The sequence below is a fragment of the Equus caballus genome, chromosome 21, assembly GCF_041296265.1.
Source record: "Equus caballus isolate H_3958 breed thoroughbred chromosome 21, TB-T2T, whole genome shotgun sequence".
NCBI classification, from domain to species: domain Eukaryota; kingdom Metazoa; phylum Chordata; class Mammalia; order Perissodactyla; family Equidae; genus Equus; species Equus caballus.
The window spans coordinates 8,442,681-8,462,006 of NC_091704.1; positions in this window are offsets into that span (position 1 = coordinate 8,442,681).

Here is a 19,326-nt window from a genome sequence, read left to right on the forward strand (position 1 = left end):
AATCACGTGAAGGGCAGGCCGGTGCAACCTTTCAGACGTGGCAGAACCTCGTGTCTGACACCCCAGAACCACCTACCAGACAGACCACAAACATCTGCCGGACACGCCGGTACCACCGGCTCGACTCGCCAGAACCACCTGCCGGACACACAAAAATCACCTGCCGGCTACGCCACAACCAGTTGGTGAACACTTCGGAATCACCTGCCGGGCTTGCTGGAACCACCTGCCGGTCATGCCAAAATCACCTGCCAACTACGCCAGAACCACTTGGCGGACACTGCGGAAACACCTGTCGGGCAGGCCGGAACCACATCTCAGACGGGCCAGAACCATGTTCCGGACACGCCGGTACCACCTGCCGAGCTCTCCGGAACCACCTGCTCGACTCACCAGAGCGACCTGCCGCACACACCAGAAACACCTGCGGGGTACGCCAGAACCACTTGGAGGACTCTCTGGGATCACCTGCCGGGCATGCCGGAACCACCTTTCAGACGTGCCAGAACCATGTTCCGGACACGCCGGTACCACCTGCCGAGTTCTCCAGAACCACCTGCTGGACACGACAAAATCACCTGCCGGCTACACCAGAACCACTTGGCGGACACTCCACAATCACCTGCCGGGCTTGCTGGAACCACCTGCCGGTCACGCCAACATCACCTGCCAGCTACGCCAGAACCACTTGGCGGACACTCCGGAAACACCTGTCGGGCCGGCCGCAACCACCTCTCAGACGTGCCAGAACCATGTGCCTGAGATGCCGGAACCACACCCCGAACAGACCGAAACCACCTGCCAGACCCGCCTGAACCCCCTGGCGAGCACGCCTGATCCACCTGTTCAACTAGCCGGAACCACCTTCCTGACACGCCAAAATCACCTGCCAGGTATACCAGAACCACTTGGTGGACACTCTGGAATCATCTGCCGGACATGCCAGAACCAGCTCTCAGACACACCAGAACCACGTGCCAGAGACGCCGGAAGCACCAGCTGAGCATGCCTGAGCCACCTGCACGACTCGCAAGAAACACCTGTCGGACATGCCAAAATCACCTGCCGGGTACGCCAGAAACACTTGGCGGACACTCCGGAATCACCTGTCGGGCATGCCGGAACCACCTCTCAGACTTGCCAGAACCATGTTCTGGAGACGCCGGTACCAACTGCCGAGTATGCCGGAACCAGCTGATCCACTCCCCAGAACCACCTACTGAACACGCCAAAATCAACTGCCGGCTACGCCAGAACCACACGGCAGACACTCCGGAATCACATGCCAGGCATTCCGGAACCACCTCTCAGAGGTGCCAGAACCACGTGCCGGAGACTCCGGAATCACCTGCCGGGCATGCCGGAACCACCTATCAAAGGTGCCAGAACCACATGCCGGAGACTCTGGAATCAACTGCCGGGCATGCCGGAACCTTCTCTCAGACGTGCCACAACCACGTGCCGGAGAGACCGGAAGCACCTGCCGAGCTCTCCGGAACCACCTGCTGGACATGCCGGATCCACCAGCCTCACAGGCCAAAATCATATGCCGGCTACGCCAAAACCACTGGGTGGACACTCCAGAATCACCTCGCGGGCATGCCAGAACCACGTCATGGACAGACGGCAAACCCCTGCCGGACCTGCCGGAACCACCTGCCGAGCACGCCGGAACCACCTGCTCGACTCAACAGAGCCACCTGCCGGACACACCACAAACACCTGCGGGGTACGCCAGAACCACTTGGAGGACTCTCCGGGATCACCTGCCGGGCATGCCGGAACCACCTCTCAGACGTGCCAGAACCATGTGCCGGACACGCCGGAACCACCTGCCGAGTATGCCGGAACCACCTGCTCCACTCCCCAGAACCACCTGCTGGAAATGCCAAAATCACCTGCTGGCTACGCCAGAACCACTCGGCAGACACTCCGGAACCACCTCCAGGACAGACCGGAACCACCTGCCGGACACGCCGGAACCACCTGCTTGACTCGCCAGAACCACTTGCCGGACACGCCAGAATCACCAGCCAGCTACGCCACAACCACTTGTCGCACACTCCGGAATCAGCTGCCGGGCATGCTGGAACCACCTCTCAGAGGTGACACAACCACATGCCGAAGACGGCGGAAGCACCTGCCGAGAATGCCGGAAGTTCCTGATCCACTCCCCAGAACCACCTGCCGGACACGCCAAAATCACCTGCCGGCTACGCCAGAACCACTTGGCGGACACTCCAGAATCACCTGCCGGGCATGCCAGCACAACCTCTCAGAAGTGCCAGAAGCACGTGCCGGACAGGCCGGAACCATCTCCCGGACAGACCGGAAACACAAGAAACACTCGCCGGAACCACCTGCTTGACTCACCGGTCCCACCTGCCGGACACGCCAAAATCACCTGCCCGCTACACCAGAACCACTTGGTGGACAAGCCGGAATCACGTGAAGGGCATGCCGACACAACCTCTCAGACGTGCCAGAACCTCGTGCCGGACACCCCAGAACCACCTGCTGGACAGACCGGAACCACGTGCCGGACACGCCAGAACCACTTGGTGGACTCTCTGGAATCACCTGCCGGGCATGGTAGAACCACCTCTCAGGTGTGCCGGAACCATGTGCCGGACACGCCGGAACCACCTCCCGGACAGACCGGAACCACCTGCCGGACACGCCAAAATCACCTGCTGGCTACGCCAAAACCACTTGGTGGACTCTCTGGAATCACCTGCCGGGCATGATAGAACCACCTCTCAGACATGCCGGAACCATGTGCCGGACACGCCGGAACCACCATCCGGCCAGACCGGAACCACCTGCCGGACCTGCCTGAACCAACTCTCGAGCACGCCGTAACCACATGCTCGACTTGCTGGAACCACATGCCGGACATGGCAAAATCACCTGCCGGCTACGCCAGAGCCACTTGGCAGACACTCCGGAATCACCTGCCGGGCATTCCAGCACAACCTCCTAGAAGTGCCAAAGCACGTGCCAGACAGGCCGGAACCATCTCCCGGACAGTCCGGAACTACAGGAAACACTCGCCGGAACCACCTGCTTGACTCACGGGTCCCACCTGCCAGAGACGCCAAAATCACCTGCCCGCTACACCAGAACCACTTGGAGGACAAGCCGGAATCACGTGAAGGGCAGGCCGGCGCAACCTTTCAGACGTGGCAGAACCTCGTGTCTGACACCCCAGAACCACCTACCAGACAGACCACAAACATCTGCCGGACATGCCGGTACCACCGGCTCGACTCGCCAGAACCACCTGCCGGACACACAAAAATCACCTGCCGGCTACGCCACAACCAGTTGGTGAACACTTCGGAATCACCTGCCGGGCTTGCTGGAACCACCTGCCGGTCATGCCAAAATCACCTGCCAACTACGCCAGAACCACTTGGTGGACACTGCGGAAACACCTGTCGGGCAGGCCGGAACCACATCTCAGACGGGCCAGAACCATGTTCCGGACACGCCGGTACCACCTGCCGAGCTCTCCGGAACCACCTGCTCGACTCACCAGAGCGACCTGCCGGACACACCAGAAACACCTGCGGGGTACGCCAGAACCACTTGGAGGACTCTCTGGGATCACCTGCCGGGCATCCTGGAACCACCTTTCAGACGTGCCCGAACCATGTTCCGGACACGCCGGTACCACCTGCCGAGTTCTCCAGAACCACCTGCTGGACACGACAAAATCACCTGCCGGCTACACCAGAACCACTTGGCGGACACTCCACAAACACCTGCCGGGCTTGCTGGAACCACCTGCCGGTCACGCCAACATCACCTGCCAGCTACGCCAGAACCACTTGGCGGACACTCCGGAAACACCTGTCGGGCCGGCCGCAACCACCTCTGAGACGTGCCAGAACCATGAGCCTGAGATGCCGGAACCACACCCCGAACAGACCGAAACCACCTGCCAGACCCGCCTGAACCCCCTGGCGAGCACGCCTGATCCACCTGTTCAACTAGCCGGAACCACCTTCCTGACACGCCAAAATCACCTGCCAGGTATACCAGAACCACTTGGTGGACACTCTGGAATCATCTGCCGGACATGCCAGAACCAGCTCTCAGACACACCAGAACCACGTGCCAGAGACGCCGGAAGCACCAGCTGAGCATGCCTGAGCCACCTGCACGACTCGCAAGAAACACCTGTCGGACATGACAAAATCACCTGCCGGGTACGAAAGAAACACTTGGCGGACACTCCGGAATCACCTGTCGGGCATGCCGGAACCACCTCTCAGACTTGCCAGAACCATGTTCTGGAGACGCCGGTACCACCTGCCGAGTATGCCGGAACCAGCTGATCCACTCCCCAGAACCACCTACTGAACACGCCAAAATCAACTGCCGGCTACGCCAGAACCACACGGCAGACACTCCGGAATCACATGCCAGGCATTCCGGAACCACCTCTCAGAGGTGCCAGAACCACGTGCCGGAGACTCCGGAATCACCTGCCGGGCATGCCGGAACCACCTATCAAAGGTGCCAGAACCACATGCCGGAGACTCTGGAATCACCTGCCGGGCATGCCGGAACCTTCTCTCAGACGTGCCACAACCACGTGCCGGAGAGACCGGAAGCACCTGCCGAGCTCTCCGGAACCACCTGCTGGACATGCCGGATCCACCAGCCTCACAGGCCAAAATCATATGCCGGCTACGCCAAAACCACTGGGTGGACACTCCAGAATCACCTCGCGGGCATGCCGGAACCACGTCATGGACAGACGGCAAACCCCTGCCGGACCTGCCGGAACCACCTGCCGAGCACGCCGGAACCACCTGCTCGACTCAACAGAGCCACCTGCCGGACACACCAGAAACACCTGTGGTGTACGCCAGAACCACTTGGAGGACTCTCCGGGATCACCTGCCGGGCATGCCGGAACCACCTCTCAGACGTGCCAGAACCATGTGCCGGACACGCCGGAACCACCTGCCGAGTATGCCGGAACCACCTGCTCCACTCCCCAGAACCACCTGCTGGAAATGCCAAAATCACCTGCCGGCAACGCCAGAACCACTCGGCAGACACTCCGGAACCACCTCCAGGACAGACCGGAACCACCTGCCGGACACGCCGGGACCACCAGCCAGCTACGCCACAACCACTTGTCGCACACTCCGGAATCAGCTGCCGGGCATGCTGGAACCACCTCTCAGAGGTGACACAACCACATGCCGGAGACGGCGGAAGCACCTGCCGAGAATGCCGGAAGTTCCTGATCCACTCCCCAGAACCACCTGCCGGACACGCCAAAATCACCTGCCGGCTACGCCAGAACCACTTGGCGGACACTCCAGAATCACCTGCCGGGCATGCCAGCACAACCTCTCAGAAGTGCCAGAAGCACGTGCCGGACAGGCCGGAACCATCTCCCGGACAGACCGGAAACACAAGAAACACTCGCCGGAACCACCTGCTTGACTCACCGGTCCCACCTGCCGGACACGCCAAAATCACCTGCCCGCTACACCAGAACCACTTGGTGGACAAGCCGGAATCACGTGAAGGGCATGCCGACACAACCTCTCAGACGTGCCAGAACCTCGTGCCGGACACCCCAGAACCACCTGCTGGACAGACCGGAACCACGTGCCGGACACGCCAGAACCACTTGGTGGACTCTCTGGAATCACCTGCCGGGCATGGTAGAACCACCTCTCAGGTGTGCCGGAACCATGTGCCGGACACGCCGGAACCACCTCCCGGACAGACCGGAACCACCTGCCGGACACGCCAAAATCACCTGCTGGCTACGCCAAAACCACTTGGTGGACTCTCTGGAATCACCTGCCGGGCATGATAGAACCACCTCTCAGACATGCCGGAACCATGTGCCGGACACGCCGGAACCACCATCCGGCCAGACCGGAACCACCTGCCGGACCTGCCTGAACCAACTGTCGAGCACGCCGGAACCACATGCTCGACTTGCTGGAACCACATGCCGGACATGGCAAAATCACCTGCCGGCTACGCCAGAGCCACTTGGCAGACACTCCGGAATCACCTGCCGGGCATTCCAGCACAACCTCCTAGAAGTGCCAAAGCACGTGCCAGACAGGCCGGAACCATCTCCAGGACAGTCCGGAACCACAGGAAACACTCGCCGGAACCACCTGCTTGACTCACGGGTCCCACCTGCCAGAGACGCCAAAATCACCTGCCCGCTACACCAGAACCACTTGGAGGACAAGCCGGAATCACGTGAAGGGCAGGCCGGCACAACCTTTCAGACGTGGCAGAACCTCGTGTCTGACACCCCAGAACCACCTACCAGACAGACCACAAACATCTGCCGGACACGCCGGTACCACCGGCTCGACTCGCCAGAACCACCTGCCGGACACACAAAAATCACCTGCCGGCTACGCCACAACCAGTTGGTGAACACTTCGGAATCACCTGCCGGGCTTGCTGGAACCACCTGCCGGTCATGCCAAAATCACCTGCCAACTACGCCAGAACCACTTGGCGGACACTGCGGAAACACCTGTCGGGCAGGCCGGAACCACATCTCAGACGGGCCAGAACCATGTGCATGAGATGCCGTAACCACAGCCCGAACACACGGAAACCACCTGCCAGACCCGCCTGAACCACATGCCGAGCACGCCAGAACCACCTGCTCGACTCGCCTGAACCACCAACCTGACACGCCAAAATCACCTGCTGGGTATGCCAGAACCACTTGGCGGACACTCCGGAATCATCTGCCACACATGCCAGAACGAGCTCTCAGACACAAGAGAACAACGTGCCGGAGGCGCCGGAATCACCTCCCGGACAGACCGGAACCACCTGCCAGACATGCCAGACACACCTATTCCACTCGCCAGAATCACCTGCCGGACACACCAAAATCACCTGCCGGGTACACCAGAACCGCCTGGCGGACACTCCGGAATCACCTGCCGCGCATGCCGGAACCACCTCTCAGACGTGCTGGAAGCACATGCCGGACACGCCGGAAACACCTCCCGGACAGTCCGGAACCACCTCCCAGACATGCCGGAACCACCTGCCAAGCACGCCGGAGCTACCTGCTCGACTCACCAGAGCCACCTGCCGGACACACCAGAAACACCTGTGGGGTACGCCAGAACCACTTGGAGGACTCTCCAGGATCACCTGCCGGGCATGCCGGAACCACCTCTCAGACGTGCCAGAACCATGTGCAGGACACGACGGAACGACCTGCCGAGTATGCTAGAACCACCTGATCCACTCCCCAGAACCACCTGCTGGACACGGCAAAATCACCTGCCCGCTACACCAGAACTACTTGGCAGACAAGCAGGAATCACGTGAAGGGCATGCCGACACAACCTCTCAGACGTGCCAGAACCTCGTGTAGGAGACCCCAGAACCACCTGCCGCACAGACCGGAACCACCTGCCGAACACGCCAGAGCCACCTGCTTGACTCGCCGGAACCACCTGCCGGACAGGCCAAAATCAACAGCTGACTATGCGGGAACCACCTGGCAGAAAGACTGGAATCACCTGCCAGGCTTGCAGGAACCACCTCTCAGACATGCCGGAAGCACGTGCCGGACACGCTGGAGCCACGTCCTGGACAGACTGGAACCACCTGCCGGACACGCCTGGACCACCTGCCGAGCACGCCGGAACCACCTGCTCGACTCGCAGGACCCACGTGCCGGACACGCCTAAATGAACTGCCGGCTAACCAGAACCACTTACCCGACACTCCGGAATCACCTGCCTGGCATGCCAGAACCACCTCTCACACGTGCCAGAAGCACTTGCCGGACAAGCCTGGACGACCTAACGGACAGAACGGAACCACCTGCTCGACTCGCCGGAACTACCTGGTGGACAGGCCAATATCAACTGCTGGCTATGCCAGAACCACATGGGGGACAGTCCGGAATCACCTGCCAGCCATTGCGGAACGACCTCTCAGACCTACCAGAACCACGTGCCGGACAAGCTGGAACCACGTCCTGGACATACTGGAACCACCTGCCGGCTACGCCTGAACCACCTGCCGAGCACGACGGAACCACCTGCCGGACACGCCAAAATCACCTGCGGGCTACGCCAGAACCACTTGGAGGACTCTCCGTTATGACCTACCGGGCATGCTGGAACCACCTCTCAGACGTGCCAGAACCACGTGGCGGACACTCCGGAATCATCTGCCTTAAATGCCGGAACCAGCTGTCAGACAGACCAGAACCACGTGCCGGAGACTCTGGAAGCACATGCCGAGCATGCCGGATCCACCTGCTCGACTCGCCAGAAACACCTGCCGGACACGCCACAATCACCTGCCGGCTACGCCAAAACCACTTGGTGGACTCTCTGGAATCACCTGCCGGGCATGGTAGAACCACCTCTCAGGTGGGCCGGAACCATGTGCCGGACACGCCGGAACCACCTCCCGGACAGACCGGAACCACCTGCCGGACACGCCAAAATCACCTGCTGGCTACGCCAAAACCACTTGGTGGACTCTCTGGAATCACCTGCCGGGCATGATAGAACCACCTCTCAGACGTGACGGAACCACGTGCCAATGACACTGGAAGCACCTCCCGAGCACGCCGGAACCACCTGCTCGACTCGCCAGAACCACCTGCCGGACACGCAGAAATCACCTGCCGGCTACGCCACAACCAGTTGGTGAACACTTCGCAATCACCTGCCGGGATTCCTGGAAACACCTGCTGGTCATGCCAAAATCACCTGCCAACCACGCCAGAACCACTTGGCGGACAGTGCGGAAACACCTGTCGGTCCGGCTGGAACCACATCTCAGACGGCCAGAACCATGTGCATGAGATGCCGGAACCACAGCCTGAACAGACGGAAACCACCTGTCAACCCCGCCTGAAACACTTGCCGAGAACGCCAGAACGACCTGCTCGAATCGCCGGAACCACCGACCTGACACGCCAAAATCACCTGCCAGGTATGCCAGAACCACTTGGTGGACACTCCGGAATCATCTGCCGGACATACCGGAACAAGCTCTCAAACACACCAGTACCACGAGCCGGAGACGCCGGAACCACGGGCTCGACCAGCCGGAACCACCGCCAGACATGCAAAATCACCTGCCGGCTATCTCAGAACCACTGGGCGAACACTCCGGGATCATCTGCCGGGCATGCCGGAACCACCTCTCAGACACACCAGAACCACGTGCCGGAGACCCCAGAAGCATCTGCCGAGCATGCCAGAGCCACCTGCTCAACTCGCCAGAAACACCTCCTGGACATGCTAAAATCACCTGCCGGGTACGCCAGAACCACCTGGCGGACACTCCGGAATCACCTGCCGTGCATGCCGGAACCACCTCTCAGACGTGCTGGAAGCACGTGCTGGACACGCCAGAAACACCTACTGGACAGTCCACAATCACCTGCCGGGCATGCAGGAACCACCTCTCAGACGTAACAGAACCACGGGCCGGACACACTGGAACCATGTCCTGGACAGACTGGAACCACCTGCCGGACACGCCTGGACCACCTGCCGAGCACGCTGGAACCACCTGCTCGACTCGCAGGACCACGGCCCGGATACGCCAAAATGAACTGCCGGCTACACCAGAACCACTTACCCGACACTCCGGAATCACCTGCCCGGCATGCCAAACCACCTGTCAGACGTGCCAGAAGCTCTTGCCGGACATGCCGGAAACACCTACCGGACAGACCGGAACCACCTGCCAGACATGCCGGAACAACCTGCCGAGCACGCCGGAGCCACCTGGTCCACTCGCCGGAACCACCTACCTGACACGCCAAAATCACCTGCCGGCTCCACCAGAACCACTTGGTGGACACTCTGGAATCTCCTGCGGGCATGCAGGAACCACCTCTCAAATTTGCCACAACCACATTCCTGACACCCCGGAACCACCCCCCGAAAACACCAGAAGCACATGCCGAGCACGCCGGAATAACTTGCTCGACTCGCTGGAACCATGTGCTGGACACGCCGTAATCACCTGCTGGCTATGCCAGAACAACATGGCAGACAGTCCGAAATCACCTGCCAGCCATGCCGGAACCGCATCTCAGACTTACCAGAACCACGTGCCGGACACGCAGGAACCATGTCCTGGACAGACTGGAACCACCTGCCGGAAACCTCTGAACCAAGAGCCGAGCACGCCGGAACCACCGGCTCGACTTGCAGGACCCCCCTAACGCACATGCCAAAATCACCTGCGGGCTGCACCAGAACCACTTGTCTGACACTCTGGAATCACCTGCCGGGCATGCTGGAACCACCTCTCAGACATGCCAGAACCACGTGCCGAACACATCAGAACCACCTCCTGGACAGACCAGAACCAGGTGCTGGACATGCCTGAACCACTTGGTGGACACTCCGGAATCACCTGCCGGACACGCCAAAACCACCTACAGGACAGACCAAAACCACCTGCCGAGCACGCCGAAGCCACCTGCTTGACTTGCAGGAACCACCTGCCAGACATGCCAAAATAACCTGCCGGCTGTGCCAGAACTGCTTGACAGATACTCCGGAACCACCTCCTTGAGAGATCGGAACCACCTGATGGACCAGCCAGAACCATCTGCCGAGCAAGCCGGAACTACCTGCTCTTGCCGGAACCACCTCCCGGACACGCCAAAATCACCTGCTGGCTATGCCAAACTACTTGGCGGACACGCCGGAACCACCTGCCAAGCACGGCGGAACCACCTGATCAAATCGCCAGAACCACCTGCCGATCACCCCAAAATCAACTGCCCGCTATTCCATAACCAAGTGGCAGACAGTCCGGATCACCTGCCGGGCATGCTGGAACCACTTTTCAGACTTACCAGAACCACGTGCTGGACACGCTGGAACCATGTCCTTGACCGACTGGAACCACCGTCCGGACATGCCTAAACCACGTGCCGAGCACGCCGGAGATACCTGCTCGACTCGCTGGAACCACCTGCCGGACATGCCAAAATCAACTGCCGGCTACGCCAGAACCACTTGCCGGACACTCCGCAATCATCTGCCGGACATGCCGGAACAAGCTCTCAGACAAACCAGAACCACGTGCCGGAGATGCCGGAAGCACATGCCGAGCATGCCGGAGCCACCTGCTCGACACGCCAGAGACAGATACCAGACACGCCAAAATCACCTGCCGGGTATGCCAGAAGCAGCTGACGGACACTACGGAATCACCTGCCGCGCATTCCGGAACCACCTCTCAGACGTGCTGGAAGCAAGTGCCAGACACGCCGGAAACACCTACCGGACAGACCGGAACCACCTGCCAGACATGCCGGAATCACCTGCCGAGCACGCCGGAGCCACCTGCTCGACTCGCTGGAACCACCTGCCGGACACGCCAAAATCACCTGCTGGCTACTCCGAAACCAATTGGTGGACTCTCTGGAATCACCTGCCGGGCATGATAGAACAACCTCTCAGATGTGCCGGAACCACATGCCGGACACGCCGGAACCAGCTCCCGGACAGACCGGGACCACCAGCCGGACCTGCCTGAACCATCTGTCGAGCACGCCGGAACCACATGCTCGAATTGCTGGAACCACATGCCGGACATGGCAAAATCACCTGCCGGCTACGCCAGAGCCACTTGGCAGACACTCCGGAATCACCTGCCGGGCATTCCAGCACAACCTCCTAGAAGTGCCAAAGCACGTGCCAGACAGGCCGGAACCATCTCCCGGACAGTCCGGAACCACAGGAAACACTCGCCGGAACCACCTGCTTGACTCACTGGTCCCACCTGCCAGAGACACCAAAATCACCTGCCCGCTACACCAGAACCACTTGGAGGACAAGCCGGAATCACGTGAAGGGCAGGCCGGCGCAACCTTTCAGACGTGGCAGAACCTCGTGTCTGACACCCCAGAACCACCTACCAGACAGACCACAAACATCTGCCGGACACGCCGGTACCACCGGCTCGACTCACCAGAACCACCTGCCGGACACACAAAAATCACCTGCCGGCTACGCCACAACCAGTTGGTGAACACTTCGGAATCACCTGCCGGGCTTGCTGGAACCACCTGCCGGTCACGCCAACATCACCTGCCAGCTACGCCAGAACCACTTGGCGGACACTCCGGAAACACCTGTCGGGCCGGCCGCAACCACCTCTGAGACGTGCCAGAACCATGAGCCTGAGATGCCGGAACCACACCCCGAACAGACCGAAACCACCTGCCAGACCCGCCTGAACCCCCTGGCGAGCACGCCTGATCCACCTGTTCAACTAGCCGGAACCACCTTCCTGACACGCCAAAATCACCTGCCAGGTATACCAGAACCACTTGGTGGACACTCTGGAATCATCTGCCGGACATGCCAGAACCAGCTCTCAGACACACCAGAACCACGTGCCAGAGACGCCGGAAGCACCAGCTGAGCATGCCTGAGCCACCTGCACGACTCGCAAGAAACACCTGTCGGACATGACAAAATCACCTGCCGGGTACGAAAGAAACACTTGGCGGACACTCCGGAATCACCTGTCGGGCATGCCGGAACCACCTCTCAGACTTGCCAGAACCATGTTCTGGAGACGCCGGTACCACCTGCCGAGTATGCCGGAACCAGCTGATCCACTCCCCAGAACCACCTACTGAACACGCCAAAATCAACTGCCGGCTACGCCAGAACCACACGGCAGACACTCCGGAATCACATGCCAGGCATTCCGGAACCACCTCTCAGAGGTGCCAGAACCACGTGCCGGAGACTCCGGAATCACCTGCCGGGCATGCCGGAACCACCTATCAAAGGTGCCAGAACCACATGCCGGAGACTCTGGAATCACCTGCCGGGCATGCCGGAACCTTCTCTCAGACGTGCCACAACCACGTGCCGGAGAGACCGGAAGCACCTGCCGAGCTCTCCGGAACCACCTGCTGGACATGCCGGATCCACCAGCCTCACAGGCCAAAATCATATGCCGGCTACGCCAAAACCACTGGGTGGACACTCCAGAATCACCTCGCGGGCATGCCGGAACCACGTCATGGACAGACGGCAAACCCCTGCCGGACCTGCCGGAACCACCTGCCGAGCACGCCGGAACCACCTGCTCGACTCAACAGAGCCACCTGCCGGACACACCAGAAACACCTGTGGTGTACGCCAGAACCACTTGGAGGACTCTCCGGGATCACCTGCCGGGCATGCCGGAACCACCTCTCAGACGTGCCAGAACCATGTGCCGGACACGCCGGAACCACCTGCCGAGTATGCCGGAACCACCTGCTCCACTCCCCAGAACCACCTGCTGGAAATGCCAAAATCACCTGCCGGCAACGCCAGAACCACTCGGCAGACACTCCGGAACCACCTCCAGGACAGACCGGAACCACCTGCCGGACACGCCGGGACCACCAGCCAGCTACGCCACAACCACTTGTCGCACACTCCGGAATCAGCTGCCGGGCATGCTGGAACCACCTCTCAGAGGTGACACAACCACATGCCGGAGACGGCGGAAGCACCTGCCGAGAATGCCGGAAGTTCCTGATCCACTCCCCAGAACCACCTGCCGGACACGCCAAAATCACCTGCCGGCTACGCCAGAACCACTTGGCGGACACTCCAGAATCACCTGCCGGGCATGCCAGCACAACCTCTCAGAAGTGCCAGAAGCACGTGCCGGACAGGCCGGAACCATCTCCCGGACAGACCGGAAACACAAGAAACACTCGCCGGAACCACCTGCTTGACTCACCGGTCCCACCTGCCGGACACGCCAAAATCACCTGCCCGCTACACCAGAACCACTTGGTGGACAAGCCGGAATCACGTGAAGGGCATGCCGACACAACCTCTCAGACGTGCCAGAACCTCGTGCCGGACACCCCAGAACCACCTGCTGGACAGACCGGAACCACGTGCCGGACACGCCAGAACCACTTGGTGGACTCTCTGGAATCACCTGCCGGGCATGGTAGAACCACCTCTCAGGTGTGCCGGAACCATGTGCCGGACACGCCGGAACCACCTCCCGGACAGACCGGAACCACCTGCCGGACACGCCAAAATCACCTGCTGGCTACGCCAAAACCACTTGGTGGACTCTCTGGAATCACCTGCCGGGCATGATAGAACCACCTCTCAGACATGCCGGAACCATGTGCCGGACACGCCGGAACCACCATCCGGCCAGACCGGAACCACCTGCCGGACCTGCCTGAACCAACTGTCGAGCACGCCGGAACCACATGCTCGACTTGCTGGAACCACATGCCGGACATGGCAAAATCACCTGCCGGCTACGCCAGAGCCACTTGGCAGACACTCCGGAATCACCTGCCGGGCATTCCAGCACAACCTCCTAGAAGTGCCAAAGCACGTGCCAGACAGGCCGGAACCATCTCCAGGACAGTCCGGAACCACAGGAAACACTCGCCGGAACCACCTGCTTGACTCACGGGTCCCACCTGCCAGAGACGCCAAAATCACCTGCCCGCTACACCAGAACCACTTGGAGGACAAGCCGGAATCACGTGAAGGGCAGGCCGGCACAACCTTTCAGACGTGGCAGAACCTCGTGTCTGACACCCCAGAACCACCTACCAGACAGACCACAAACATCTGCCGGACACGCCGGTACCACCGGCTCGACTCGCCAGAACCACCTGCCGGACACACAAAAATCACCTGCCGGCTACGCCACAACCAGTTGGTGAACACTTCGGAATCACCTGCCGGGCTTGCTGGAACCACCTGCCGGTCATGCCAAAATCACCTGCCAACTACGCCAGAACCACTTGGCGGACACTGCGGAAACACCTGTCGGGCAGGCCGGAACCACATCTCAGACGGGCCAGAACCATGTGCATGAGATGCCGTAACCACAGCCCGAACACACGGAAACCACCTGCCAGACCCGCCTGAACCACATGCCGAGCACGCCAGAACCACCTGCTCGACTCGCCTGAACCACCAACCTGACACGCCAAAATCACCTGCCGGGTATGCCAGAACCACTTGGCGGACACTCCGGAATCATCTGCCACACATGCCAGAACGAGCTCTCAGACACAAGAGAACAACGTGCCGGAGGCGCCGGAATCACCTCCCGGACAGACCGGAACCACCTGCCAGACATGCCAGACACACCTATTCCACTCGCCAGAATCACCTGCCGGACACACCAAAATCACCTGCCGGGTACACCAGAACCGCCTGGCGGACACTCCGGAATCACCTGCCGCGCATGCCGGAACCACCTCTCAGACGTGCTGGAAGCACATGCCGGACACGCCGGAAACACCTCCCGGACAGTCCGGAACCACCTCCCAGACATGCCGGAACCACCTGCCAAGCACGCCGGAGCTACCTGCTCGACTCACCAGAGCCACCTGCCGGACACACCAGAAACACCTGTGGGGTACGCCAGAACCACTTGGAGGACTCTCCAGGATCACCTGCCGGGCATGCCGGAACCACCTCTCAGACGTGCCAGAACCATGTGCAGGACACGACGGAACGACCTGCCGAGTATGCTGGAACCACCTGATCCACTCCCCAGAACCACCTGCTGGACACGGCAAAATCACCTGCCCGCTACACCAGAACTACTTGGCAGACAAGCAGGAATCACGTGAAGGGCATGCCGACACAACCTCTCAGACGTGCCAGAACCTCGTGTAGGAGACCCCAGAACCACCTGCCGCACAGACCGGAACCACCTGCCGAACACGCCAGAGCCACCTGCTTGACTCGCCGGAACCACCTGCCGGACAGGCCAAAATCAACAGCTGACTATGCGGGAACCACCTGGCAGAAAGACTGGAATCACCTGCCAGGCTTGCAGGAACCACCTCTCAGACATGCCGGAAGCACGTGCCGGACACGCTGGAGCCACGTCCTGGACAGACTGGAACCACCTGCCGGACACGCCTGGACCACCTGCCGAGCACGCCGGAACCACCTGCTCGACTCGCAGGACCCACGTGCCGGACACGCCTAAATGAACTGCCGGCTAACCAGAACCACTTACCCGACACTCCGGAATCACCTGCCTGGCATGCCAGAACCACCTCTCACACGTGCCAGAAGCACTTGCCGGACAAGCCTGGACGACCTAACGGACAGAACGGAACCACCTGCTCGACTCGCCGGAACTACCTGGTGGACAGGCCAATATCAACTGCTGGCTATGCCAGAACCACATGGGGGACAGTCCGGAATCACCTGCCAGCCATTGCGGAACGACCTCTCAGACCTACCAGAACCACGTGCCGGACAAGCTGGAACCACGTCCTGGACATACTGGAACCACCTGCCGGCTACGCCTGAACCACCTGCCGAGCACGACGGAACCACCTGCCGGACACGCCAAAATCACCTGCGGGCTACGCCAGAACCACTTGGAGGACTCTCCGTTATGACCTACCGGGCATGCTGGAACCACCTCTCAGACGTGCCAGAACCACGTGGCGGACACTCCGGAATCATCTGCCTTAAATGCCGGAACCAGCTGTCAGACAGACCAGAACCACGTGCCGGAGACTCTGGAAGCACATGCCGAGCATGCCGGATCCACCTGCTCGACTCGCCAGAAACACCTGCCGGACACGCCACAATCACCTGCCGGCTACGCCAAAACCACTTGGTGGACTCTCTGGAATCACCTGCCGGGCATGGTAGAACCACCTCTCAGGTGGGCCGGAACCATGTGCCGGACACGCCGGAACCACCTCCCGGACAGACCGGAACCACCTGCCGGACACGCCAAAATCACCTGCTGGCTACGCCAAAACCACTTGGTGGACTCTCTGGAATCACCTGCCGGGCATGATAGAACCACCTCTCAGACGTGACGGAACCACGTGCCAATGACACCGGAAGCACCTCCCGAGCACGCCGGAACCACCTGCTCGACTCGCCAGAACCACCTGCCGGACACGCAGAAATCACCTGCCGGCTACGCCACAACCAGTTGGTGAACACTTCGCAATCACCTGCCGGGATTCCTGGAAACACCTGCTGGTCATGCCAAAATCACCTGCCAACCACGCCAGAACCACTTGGCGGACAGTGCGGAAACACCTGTCGGTCCGGCTGGAACCACATCTCAGACGGCCAGAACCATGTGCATGAGATGCCGGAACCACAGCCTGAACAGACGGAAACCACCTGTCAACCCCGCCTGAAACACTTGCCGAGAACGCCAGAACGACCTGCTCGAATCGCCGGAACCACCGACCTGACACGCCAAAATCACCTGCCAGGTATGCCAGAACCACTTGGTGGACACTCCGGAATCATCTGCCGGACATACCGGAACAAGCTCTCAAACACACCAGTACCACGAGCCGGAGACGCCGGAACCACGGGCTCGACCAGCCGGAACCACCGCCAGACATGCAAAATCACCTGCCGGCTATCTCAGAACCACTGGGCGAACACTCCGGGATCATCTGCCGGGCATGCCGGAACCACCTCTCAGACACACCAGAACCACGTGCCGGAGACCCCAGAAGCATCTGCCGAGCATGCCAGAGCCACCTGCTCAACTCGCCAGAAACACCTCCTGGACATGCTAAAATCACCTGCCGGGTACGCCAGAACCACCTGGCGGACACTCCGGAATCACCTGCCGTGCATGCCGGAACCACCTCTCAGACGTGCTGGAAGCACGTGCTGGACACGCCAGAAACACCTACTGGACAGTCCACAATCACCTGCCGGGCATGCAGGAACCACCTCTCAGACGTAACAGAACCACGGGCCGGACACACTGGAACCATGTCCTGGACAGACTGGAACCACCTGCCGGACACGCCTGGACCACCTGCCGAGCACGCTGGAACCACCTGCTCGACTCGCAGGACCACGGCCCGGATACGCCAAAATGAACTGCCGGCTACACCAGAACCACTTACCCGACACTCCGGAATCACCTGCCCGGCATGCCAAACCACCTGTCAGACGTGCCAGAAGCTCTTGCCGGACATGCCGGAAACACCTACCGGACAGACCGGAACCACCTGCCAGACATGCCGGAACAACCTGCCGAGCACGCCGGAGCCACCTGGTCCACTCGCCGGAACCACCTACCTGACACGCCAAAATCACCTGCCGGCTCCACCAGAACCACTTGGTGGACACTCTGGAATCTCCTGCGGGCATGCAGGAACCACCTCTCAAATTTGCCACAACCACATTCCTGACACCCCGGAACCACCCCCCGAAAACACCAGAAGCACATGCCGAGCACGCCGGAATAACTTGCTCGACTCGCTGGAACCATGTGCTGGACACGCCGTAATCACCTGCTGGCTATGCCAGAACAACATGGCAGACAGTCCGAAATCACCTGCCAGCCATGCCGGAACCGCATCTCAGACTTACCAGAACCACGTGCCGGACACGCAGGAACCATGTCCTGGACAGACTGGAACCACCTGCCGGAAACCTCTGAACCAAGAGCCGAGCACGCCGGAACCACCGGCTCGACTTGCAGGACCCCCCTAACGCACATGCCAAAATCACCTGCGGGCTGCACCAGAACCACTTGTCTGACACTCTGGAATCACCTGCCGGGCATGCTGGAACCACCTCTCAGACATGCCAGAACCACGTGCCGAACACATCAGAACCACCTCCTGGACAGACCAGAACCAGGTGCTGGACATGCCTGAACCACTTGGTGGACACTCCGGAATCACCTGCCGGACACGCCAAAACCACCTACAGGACAGACCAAAACCACCTGCCGAGCACGCCGAAGCCACCTGCTTGACTTGCAGGAACCACCTGCCAGACATGCCAAAATAACCTGCCGGCTGTGCCAGAACTGCTTGACAGATACTCCGGAACCACCTCCTTGAGAGATCGGAACCACCTGATGGACCAGCCAGAACCATCTGCCGAGCAAGCCGGAACTACCTGCTCTTGCCGGAACCACCTCCCGGACACGCCAAAATCACCTGCTGGCTATGCCAAACTACTTGGCGGACACGCCGGAACCACCTGCCAAGCACGGCGGAACCACCTGATCAAATCGCCAGAACCACCTGCCGATCACCCCAAAATCAACTGCCCGCTATTCCATAACCAAGTGGCAGACAGTCCGGATCACCTGCCGGGCATGCTGGAACCACTTTTCAGACTTACCAGAACCACGTGCTGGACACGCTGGAACCATGTCCTTGACCGACTGGAACCACCGTCCGGACATGCCTAAACCACGTGCCGAGCACGCCGGAGATACCTGCTCGACTCGCTGGAACCACCTGCCGGACATGCCAAAATCAACTGCCGGCTA